The sequence below is a fragment of the Nycticebus coucang genome, chromosome 2 (assembly GCF_027406575.1).
Source record: "Nycticebus coucang isolate mNycCou1 chromosome 2, mNycCou1.pri, whole genome shotgun sequence".
Taxonomy (NCBI): domain Eukaryota; kingdom Metazoa; phylum Chordata; class Mammalia; order Primates; family Lorisidae; genus Nycticebus; species Nycticebus coucang.
The window spans coordinates 42432868-42444200 of record NC_069781.1 but is presented as its reverse complement, the minus strand read 5'-3'; the positions used below and the strand labels follow the sequence as shown (position 1 = coordinate 42444200).

The 11333-nt window shown below is 43.7% G+C and overlaps 1 non-coding gene across 1 annotated transcript; it reads left to right on the top strand.

Moving 5' to 3' along the window:
- Positions 1–6049: 6049 nt before the first annotated feature.
- On the top strand, positions 6050–6152 carry LOC128579982 (U6 spliceosomal RNA). The gene has a single exon (XR_008378348.1). It is a non-coding gene; the product is annotated as a U6 spliceosomal RNA (small nuclear RNA).
- Positions 6153–11333: the final 5181 nt, after the last annotated feature.

Sequence of the window (11333 nt, the reverse complement as noted above, 5' to 3'; positions counted from 1 at the left end):
TTCAGAGAGACCAAAGATTTTGCAGAGAGGAAAAATAGGGGTACAGCACCTATTCCCTTCCCTTCAACACTCAAGGGAAGTCAGGGAATATCCAGGGGGCTGCAACCAAAAGGCAAAACTCCACTATGCAAAGGGCTATGAATAGAAAACACAGGACAAGACTGAGTGTGGTGGCTCAAACCTATAACCCTAGCACTCCAGTAAGCCAAGGCAGGAAGATTACTTGAGCTCAGGAGTTTGAGACCAGCCTGAGCAACAGCGAGACTCTATCTCTACTAAAAATAGAAAAAATTCTCTGAGCATTGTGGCCAATACCTGTCGTCTCAGTACTTAGGAAGCTGAGGCAAGAGGCTCATTTGAATCTAGGAGTTTGAGGATGCTGTGAACTAGGCTGGGCCAGAGAGCGAAACTCTGTCTCCATAAAACCAAAACCAAAATCACAAAACCAAACCAAACACACACACACACACACACGCGACAAGTAATACTTGTGGATATCCCAGTGATAGCTTTTGGATGGTATCTCACTTTTCATGTGTCCTATTTTTTCCCCACCTATATTGTAAGAGGTTTGATTGTAGAGGAATTACATAAAACAATGCACAAGGCCTTATTTAAGTCAGTTCAGAGCCCAGATAGCACCTGAAATTAGGTTCTGCTGTTGTTGAAATGGATTCATTTAGTCCTGACTTCAGGCTGGGACAAAACTTTTGCCATAAGACCAAATTGAAAGGGAAACTCCAGGAGTCACGTCTTAAGAGAAATGGCTGAAAGCATAGAGGTTGTGGTCTTGGAGAAGCAAAGATCTGGAGGAAGGATACAGTATATGATAAGTGTCTCCATTTATCTGAAGATTTGCCATGTAAAAAAGGCAGATTTGGGCCACGTGTGGTGGCTTACTCCTGTAATCCTAGCACTCTGGGAGGCTGAGGCAGGTAGATTGCCTGAGCGCACACGTTTAACACCAGCCTAAGCCAAAGCCAGAGCTCATCTCTAAAATAAATTGTCAGGTTTTGTGGTGGGTGCCTGTAGTCCCAGCTACTTGGGAGGCTGAGGTAAAAGAATTGCTTGAGCCCAAGAGTTTGAGGTTGTTATAAGCTATGATGCCATGGCACTCTACTGAGGGCAACAAAATGAGACTCTATCTCAAAAAAAAAAGACAGATTGTTCGAGGTGACTGCAGAGGAGAATAAGGACTAGTGAGTAGAAATTCTGGGAAATAGAATACAATGAAGATAATTTTTTGCAAGAGACCTCATGATTTTTCTAAAATTTAGTTTATTCATGCATCCATTCATTTTGTGTGCTAGGAGGAGAACATAATCCCTGGGTCCTCTACAGAGCTATGTATGGTTGATGATGTGATGGCTGAAGTTTTAGTTGCCATCTTGGACCATGAATTGAAGCCACTAAGGATAGTGGAAGAAAGAAACATAAGGACCTTGGGTCTCTAATAGACTGTGGAGTCTTCATAATGCTCTAGATTAACTGTCTCTGGACTTCTCTTATAAAGAGAAACAAAATTCCTACCTTGCTTTTAAATTATTTTTTTTTAAGTTTTCTATTATGGGGCGGCACCTGTGGCTCAGTGAGTAGGGCGCCGGCCCCATATGCCGAGGGAGGCAGGTTCAAACCCAGCCCCGGCCAAACTCCAACAAAAAAATAGCTGGGCGTTGCGGCGGGCGCCTGTAGTTCCAGCTGCTCAGGAGGCTGAGGCAAGAGAATCGCGTAAGCCCAAGAGCTGGAGGTTGCTGTGAGCCGTGTTACGACACAGCACTCTACCCAAGGGTGGTACAGTGAGACTCTGCCTCTACAAAAAAAAAAAAAAGTTTTCTATTATGTGCAGCCAATCCTATTCTGATACACTAAGAAAGAAACGTTTAGCCAAAATTGTATAAAATAACAAATGAAATTCTTTTTAGATCAAGCATCTGGATACTTATGGCTATTATTCTCCTGGGTCCCCCAGTATGATGTCACTTTTTGTATGGAACTTTTCCAGACTCTTTAGGAAACTCAATCTCTTCCTCCTTGGTTCTTCTACAGCATTTTGTTTATTCATATAGAATAAGGCTTATCAAATTGAGCTTTGTGACAAGTCTCGGACATATACATTTGATTACTCTTCATTATTCGCTGCATAGGCATAGCATATGAGAATGTTTAAGTGGAGAGGGTGCTCCTGTTGCTGTCCAAGGTCCTGATGCTGCAAAGGCCACTAGGACACAGTTGTTTTCTCCAGTCTCTGAGATACTACTTATACCTGATCAACCTCACTAAACAATTCTGATTAGGGCAGGAGGAGGCATAGTCAGGAGAAAAGGATAAGATCTAAGAGAGCACAAGACAAACAGAGAACAGAGACTTCCCAGAACATAGCCACCGAGAGGAGGCCAAGGAAGAAAAAAGACAAAAAAACCCCACAAAAAACCTTTTTGTTTGACATTTTTAAATAATATCAACGGAGTTAACAAAGATGGACAGCTAAAGATGAGTCATAAATTTGTGTTCTAAGCGATGCAAAACTGTGCACGTATTGATAAGAACAACTATATTTGTGTGGGTGGGAAAGCAGAATATCATCCATGTAGAGATGGTAGGAAGAGTGATCTTCACTGGATTGATACCAGCATGCTCATGCTTTTCCTTTACAGTATTTTCAGGGTATTTTTTAATAGTGTACCATATTTTTATTGATCACAAGAAACATTTTCCATCCCCCAAACTTGGAGAATGGGATATTCTTCTTTATTATTATTATTATTATTTTTGAAGAGACAGAGTCTCACTGTACCACCCTCGGTAGAGTGCCGTGGCCTCACACAGCTCACAGCAACCTCCAACTCCTGGGCTGAAGCGATTCTCTTGCCTCAGCCTCCCGAGTAGCGGGGACTACAGGCGCCCGCCACAACGCCCGGCTATTTTTTGGTTGCAGTTAAGCCGGGGCCAGGTTTGAACCCGCCACCCTCGGTATATGGGGCCGGCGCCTTACTGACTGAGCCACAGGCGCCGCCCTCAAAAGAATTTTTGAATAAGTGAATGAATTAATAGAAATTTATAATAAGTAGCATTGCATTTGAATCATTTAAATAGAGTGTATGCATCACAGATCAAAGATACATAAGGGAAATCTCAAAATAGTCTTAACAGTGGTAAAAAGATTAGAAAAATTCTATATACGGTTTCTACTATATTAAATAATGTATTCTTAAAAATTAAGACAAGAGGCTTGGCATCCGTAGCACAGTGGTTACAGTGCCAGTCACATACACTGAGGTTGGCAGGTTCACACCTAGCCCGGGCCAGCTAAACATAATGACAACTGCAACAAAAAATGCTGGCGTTGTGGTAGGCACCTGTAGTCCCAGCTACTTGGGAGGCTGAGGCAAAATAATCGCTTAAGCCCAAGAGTTTGAGATTGCTGTGAGCTGTGATGCCATAGCACTGTACCAAGGGCGGCATAGTGAGACTCTGTCTCAAAAAAAAAAAAAAAAAAATTAAGATAAGGGGGGCTGGGCATGGTGGCTTGGTGGCTCACACCTGTAATTCCAGCACTGCAGTAGGCCAAGGCAGGAGGATTGCTTGAGCTCAGGCGTTCAAGACTATCCTGTGCAAGAGGGAAATTCCATCTCCATGCGCCAGGCATTGTGGTGGGCGCCTGTAGTTTCAGCTACTTGGGTGGCTGAGGCAAGAGAATCACTTGAGCCCCAGAGTTTGAGGTTGCTGTGAGCTATGACACCATGGCATTTTACTGAGTGCGACAAACTGAGACCCTGTCCCCCCACCAAAAAAAATTTTTTTTTTTTTTTTTTTAGAGACAGAGTCTCACTTTGTTGCCCTCGGTAGAGTACTGTGGCATCACAGCTCACAGCAATCTCCAGCTCTTGGGCTTAGGCAATTCTCTTGCCTCAGCCTCCTGAGTAGCTGGGACTAGCGCCCGACTATTTTTTTGTTGCAGTTTGGCCAGGACCGGGTTCGAAACTGGCACCCTCGGTATATGGGGCTGGCGCCCTAATCCTTGAGCCACATCCGAAAAAAAATTTAAGATAAGGAGCAGAAGTAGTGAAATAATCCCTCTTCACATTTATAATTTAGTTTACTATAAGGAAAAAAAGGGTAAGCCTTCCCTCCCTCTCCTTCTCCTCTCTTCTTTTCCTGCTCTCTCTCCTTTTCTTCATTTTTCTCCTTCTCCTTCTATTCCCATTTTCGGACATTTACTGAGATCCTACTGAACTAATGCATTGTGAGGATTTGATCTCCTGTCTTGAAAGAGTTCACTCTTCAGTCGAGAGGAAAAAAGAGGTTTGGTGCCTGTAGCTCAGCGACTAGGGCACCATTCACATACACCTGAGCTGGTGGTTTTGTATCCAGCCCGGGCCTGCTGAAGAAAAATGACAACTACAACAAAAAATAACCAGGCGTTGTGGTGGGCACCTGTAGTCCCAGGTACTTGGGAGGCTGAGACAGAAGAATCGTTTGAGCCCAAGAGTTTGAGGTTGCTGTGAGCTGTGGTGCCACAGCACTCTACCCAGGGCAACATAGTGAGACTCTGTCTAAAAAAAAAAAAAAGAGGAAAAAAGAGTCCCAAATTACAATGTCTATAATCCTAGTAACAACATCTGATTTTCTATAATAATATCAAACTTACAATTTTGCCCTGAGCTGCCCTCTTGCCCAACGTGAGCCCCAAAGTGGAAGATCTTTGTTTTTTTTTTTTTGAGACAGAGTTTCACTATGTCACTCCTTGGTAGAGTGCTGTGGTGTCACAGCTCACAGCAATGTCAAACTCTTGGGCTTAACCAATTCTCTTGCCTCAGCCTCCCAAGTAGCTGGGACTACAGGTGCCTGCCACAATGCCTGGCTTTCTTTTTGTCGTTGTTGCAGCTGTCATTGTTGTTTAGCAGGCGTAGTCCGGGTTTGAATTTGCCAACCTCAGTGTATGTGGCCGATGCCCTAACCACTGAGCTATGGGCACTGAGCCCCAAAGTGGAATATCTTATTTCTTGACTACAGAAGCAAAGAAAATTCTTCTCCTCAGTTTGTAAATACTTACTATATCTGACTGAACAACAATAACAACAGGGCTTTCCTCTCTGACTAAAAGCTAGGGAAAGCTTCAGAACAATATACAAAATGACTATATCGGGCTGCCCTTAACTCAGTGGTTAGGGCGCCAGCCACATGCTCTGGGGATGGTGGATTTGAACCTGGCCCAGGCCTGCTTTAAAAAAAAAAAAAGAAAAGAAAAGGCTCGGCGCCTGTAGCTCAAGCAGTTAGGGTGCCAGCCACATACACTGGAGCTGGCAGATCAAATCCAGCCCAGGCCTGCCAAACAACAATGACAACTACAACCAAAAGAAAAAAAAAATAGCCAGGTGTTGTAGTGGGTGCCTGTGGGTCCAGCTACTTGGGAGGCTGAGGCAAGAGAATTGGTTAAGCCTAGGAGTTTGAGGTTGCTGTGAGCTGTGACGCCACAGTACTCTAACCAGGGCAACAGCTTGAGACTTTGTCTCAAAAAAAAAGAAAGAGAGAGGGAGGAAGGAAGGAACTTGCTTCAGCAGCACATATACAACTACTATTTTTTTTTTCTTTTGGTTGTAGTTGTCATTGTTTTTTTTTTTTTTTTTTTTTGTAGAGACAGAGTCTCACTGTACCGCCCTCAGGTAGAGTGCCGTGGCGTCACACGGCTCACAGCAACCTCTAACTCCTGGGCTTACGCGATTCTCTTGCCTCAGCCTCCCAAGCAGCTGGGACTACAGGCGCCCGCCACAATGCCCGGCTATTTTTTTTTTTTGGTTGTAGTTTGGCCGGGGCTGGGTTTGAACCCGCCACCCTCGGCATATGGGGCTGGCGCCCTACTCACTGAGCCACAGGCGCCGCCCTGTAGTTGTCATTGTTGTTTGGCAGGCCTGGGCTGGATTTGATCTGCCAGCTCCAGTGTATGTGGCTGGCACCCTAACTGCTTGAGTCACAGCACCCTAACCAGGGCAACAGCTTGAGACTTTGTCTCAAAAAAAAAAAACAAAGAGAGAGGGAGGAAGGAAGGAACTTGCTTCAGCAGCACATATACTAAAATTGGAACGATACAGAGAAGATTAGCATGGCCCCTGCGCAAGGATGACCCGCAAATTCGTGAAGTGTTCCATATTTTTCAGTACTTCTATGAAATCTACTTATATTTACTTACACTTTGTTATGAAAGATAGAACACAACTATAGCCCAGGATGAAGGAGAGAAATGGAGTTACCCATATACCAAGGGTGGCAGGTTCAAACCCGGTCCCGGCCAAACTGCAAACCAAAAAATAGCCGGGCGTTGTGGCGGGCGCCTGTAGTCCCAGCTACTCGGGAGGCTGAGGCAAGAGAATCGCCTAAGCCCCGGAGTTGGAGGTTGCTGTGAGCTGTGTGATGCCACGACACTCTACCGAGGGCCAGAAAGTGAGACTCTGTCTCTACAAAAAAAAAAAAAAAAAAGAGAGAAATGGAGTGGGAAGGAAGGGGAGGGGGGTGGTTTGATAGAGGGAGGGTAAAAGGTGGGACCACACCTATGGAGCATATTGCAAGGGTACAAGTCAAATCTGTCAAATGTAGAATATAAATGTCTTTTTTTTTTTTTTTTTTCGTAGAGACAGAGTTTCACTTTACTGCCCTTGGTACAGTGCCATGGTGTCATACAGCTCAAAGCAACCTCCAACTCCTGGGCTTAGGCGATTCTCCTGCCTCAGCCTCCCGAGTAGCTGGGACTACAGGCGCCTGCCACAACGCCCGGCTATTTTTTTTTTTTTTTTTTGTAGAGACAGAGTCTCACTGTACCGCCCTCGGATAGAGTCCCGTGGCCTCACACGGCTCATAGCAACCTCTAACTCTTGGGCTTAGGCGATTCTCCTGCCTCAGCCTCCCGAGCAGCTGGGACTACAGGCGCCCGCCACAACGCCCAGCTATTTTTTTGTTGCAGTTTGGCCAGGGCTGGGTTTGAACCCGCCACCCTCGGCATATGGGGCCGGCGCCTTACTCACTGAGCCACAGGCACCGCCAGAACATAAATGTCTTAACACAATGATCAAGTAAATGAGGTGAAAGCTATGTTGACTGTTTGATGTAACCACGTCAGATTGCATAAAAAAGAAATCAACACATTGTACCCCACATATGCATAAATGTATTCATGATCTGTGTGTATTTGATGAAAGAAAGAAAGGAAGGAAGGAAGCTGGGCATTGTGGTGGGCACAGATAGTCCCAGCTACCGGGGAGGCTGAGATAAGAGAATTACTTAAGCCCAAGAGTTTGTTTGTTTTTTTTTTTTTTTTTTTATTTGGCCGGGGTTGGGTTTGAACCCACCACCTCCGGCATATGGGACCGGCGCCCTACTCCTTGAGCCACAGGGGCCGCCCTATTTGTTTGTTTTTTTTAATTTTAATTTTTTTTTTAATTTCAGCTTGCTTGTTCATTCTTCTTCGTTTGAAGTACTCTTTTTTGTTGTTGTTGTTGTTCATTTTCTTCTTCCTCTGGCAGTGCTCTTTCCCATTGCCTCCCCAGTAGCTGGGACTATCCACAGAAGCCCACCACAATGGGTGATATATATGACCACAGGTTGTGCCTTAAACAACTCTGACATGACTGTAATGCAAATAGCACCAGTGGAGTTCTACATGCAGCAGCCCTGGTTTCACACTTCAGATTATTTTAAATAGTGCAGGATCAACTTTGAAAGTTACAAATAATTGGGTGGCGCCTGCGGCTCAGTCGGTAAGGCACCGGCCCCATATACCGAGGGTGGCGGGTTCAAACCCGGCCCCGGCCAAACTGCAACCAAAAAAAATAGCTGGGCATTGTGGCGGGCGCCTGTAGTCCCAGCTACTCGGGAGGCTGAGGCAAGAGAATCGCTTAAGCCCAGGAGTTGGAGGTTGCTGTGAGCTGTATGAGGCCACGGCACTCTGCCGAGGGCCATAGGTGAGACTCTGTCTCTACAAAAAAAAAAAAAAAAAAAAGAAAGTTACAAATAATTATCCATTTATTTTAATGTTTAGGAAGCATATAAAAAAGTACATCTAACTTTGATTTTATAGAGATATTATATAGTGATGTATATTATATATAAATATTATAGCTCTTCCTATGTGTCAGGAGCCATGCTAAGTTAAAAAGGCAAATAAATTAACACAAGAAAAAATTTAAAGTAAGGTAGTTAGTAAAAGAATTATGAAAGTGATATGCAAGTTACCCAAGTTTAGAAAACATCATGTTGGGCGGTGCCTGTGGCTCAAGGAGTAGGGCGCGGGTCCCATATGCCGGAGGTGGCGGGTTCAAACCCAGCCCCGGCCAAAAACCACAAAAAAAAACAAAAAAAAACCATCATGTTTATTATATTGATCACATCTCTCCAAGATAAGATACAGAAATTGAAACCAAGCATCATGGCATGCACCTATAAGCCCAGCTACTCCAGATCCTGAGGCAGGATAATTCTTTGAGCTCAGGAGTTTGAGGCTATAGTGTACCACTATCGCACCTGTGAATAGTCACTGCATTCCAGCCTGGGCAACATAGAAAGACCCTGTCTCTAAAAATAAAATAAAATTTTAAAAATGAGAATAGATAAAGGACTTTGACAAATTTACTTGCTCAGAACACAATGAGAAGACAACTTTTAACTAAAAGACAAATAGTTGGATATGTGCATAGATAGCAGAAATGAGTTAAGCACAGTTAAGAGTAGGCATATTTTATTCAGAAAGAATAAAAGGCAACAAAATGAGAGAGTTGAGCCTGAGTTTCTGCATGTGATGGAAATGATTTTATTTAGAGACAGAATCTCACTTTGTTGCCCTCGGTAGAGTGCTATGGCGTCACAGCTCACAGCAACCTCCAGCTCTTGGCTTATGTGATTCTCTTACCTCAGCCTTCCTAGTAGCTGGGACTACAGGCGCCCGCCACAATGCCCAGCTATTTTTTTGTTGCAGTTTGGCTGGGGCCAGGTTTGAACCTGCCACCCTCGGTATATGGGGCCAGTGCCCTACTCAGTGAGCCACAGGTGCCGCCCCTGAAATGATTATATTTTTCAAATATGCACTCTTAGTAAAACACTAAAGATTTATACAATCTGGAGAGAAACCAGAGTCAAATATACACTCTTGGATTAGCAAAGGGTCAAGCAGAAACTGTTGCGTGAAAGTCTCCCAATTGACTGATGACACAGAGAAATGAGTCCTGCAGTGAAATAGTCTGAGTAACAAGGAGGACCACTTACACTCTGATGGCAAGTGGCAATCTTTATTTCTTCCACCAAAGCTTAGATAGGCACATAACTTAATCAATAAACACATGACTTAAACCTTGGCCCCAGGCCTTTTACTGCCTGGTACTTAAAAACCAGATTAACTAATAACCATTTTACTAACATTACCTAAAGCTATCCTTATGGGATAAGGTTTAACTGGATTAATTGATAACTACTTCACTAAAGTTATTCTTACGCTAAGTAATCAAAAACAAAACCACAAAACAAGATGAATGCTTGACCATCTGGAGGCTGTTAATCATGTTTAGGGAGTAGTCTGGAAAATCCTGAGATATACATACAGGTGACTGCCTGCAGACCTGCCTCCACGAAGCTCCGCCCTAAATCACTTTCACATGATTAGTTTCTAAGCCACATATGGAGTTCTATCCAGGATTTTTTCCTTTCTAACTCACAAAAGACTTTAAACTTGCCTTCACAAAATAGAACCATTTAAAGGTTTACTTAATAGGCTTTTCGCCTATACGAAACCCCATGACCTGTAATTGAATCTATATCAAAAGAGCTAAGTTCAAATCCTGCTCCTGCCACTTCCAGCTTGTGCCTTCTGCCAAGTAATGTAACCCCTCTGGGTTTGTGAAAAAGCTATATTGTGAGGAACAACTATGAGAATGTCAAAATGCCTTGAAAGGGAGAGTTAAAGAAAGACTGAAAGAGAGAGGAAGAAAAAGGAAAAGAAAATAACAAAAGAGAGGAAGCCAGGTTGGAGGGACTATAAGAAGAATGGGAGCTGGTAAAATTATTTCAGACTGTATGTGCTGAAATAGTCATTCTTGTCACAAGCTGCTAGATTTTCTTCTTAGGAAAACATTTCTAAGGTGGCAGATGAATATATTTTTAAAATTTTTCCTGAAACATAACACTCCAACAGGATGTGTTAGAGAAATGCCAAGAAAAGAAGGCAGAAGGAGGTAAAGTCCTTGAATGAAGAGGAAGATAAAGAGATTTGTGCATGGACCCAGGGAAGCAGAATTCCTATCTCCTCCATGAAGCTCTCCTGACCTCCTGAGCAGAATTGACTGTCTTTTCCTCGGGCCAGTGCAGTGTTTTAGGAGTGTCTCTGTTTGTGCCATTCCCATTAGATTACAAACCCCTTGAGTGTTGATACTGTGTCTTACTCATCTTCTGTATTCCCCGTACTTCTCACAGGACCTGGCACATATGTAAATGCTTGGTGAATGTCTGTTGAATGAATGAGCCTGGTTCTAGGGTTGTAAAGCCATGAACTTTGGGGAGGGGAGTAAATGGAGGTCTAGAGGACATTTGGGCTGGAGAAGAGATCACTCTGGGGAGATATACTCACTGTTTTCTAATATTTGAAAGACTGTCTTGGGGAAGTATATTTGAAACATGGTCCCAGTGGCACAGGTAGGACTAAGAAAACAAGTCTTAAGAAATGTATTATAGGGCGGCGCCTGTGGCTCAGTGAGTAGGGCGCCGGCCCCATATGCCGAGGGTGGCGGGTTCAAAGCCAGCCCCGGCCAAACTGCAACAACAACAACAAAAAAAAATAGCCGGGCGTTGTGGCGGGCGCCTGTAGTCCCAGCTACTCGGGAGGCTGAGGCAAGAGAATCGCTTAAGCCCAAGTTAGAGGTTGCTGTGAGCCGTGTGACGCCACGGCACTCTACCGAGGGCGGTACAGTGAGACTCTGTCTCTACAAAAAAAGAAAGAAATGTATTATAGGGCGGTGCCTGTGGCTCAACAGGGTAGGGCACCAGTCCCATATGCCAGAGGTGGCGGGTTCAAGCCCAGCCCTGGCCAAAAAAACACACACACACACAAAAAAAAAAAAAAAAAAGAAATGTATTATACAACACATGACTACAGTTAAAACCAATGTATTCTTGGAAATTTCTTTTCTTTTTTTTTTTTATTCTTGGAAATTTCTAAGAGGGTAGATTTTAAGTGTTCTCACAACAAAAAAATGATAAGTATGTGAGGTAATGCATATGTTAATTAGCTCAATTTACTTATTCCATCATATTTACATATTTTAATACTTCATGTTGCACATGATATATACAGACTGGCC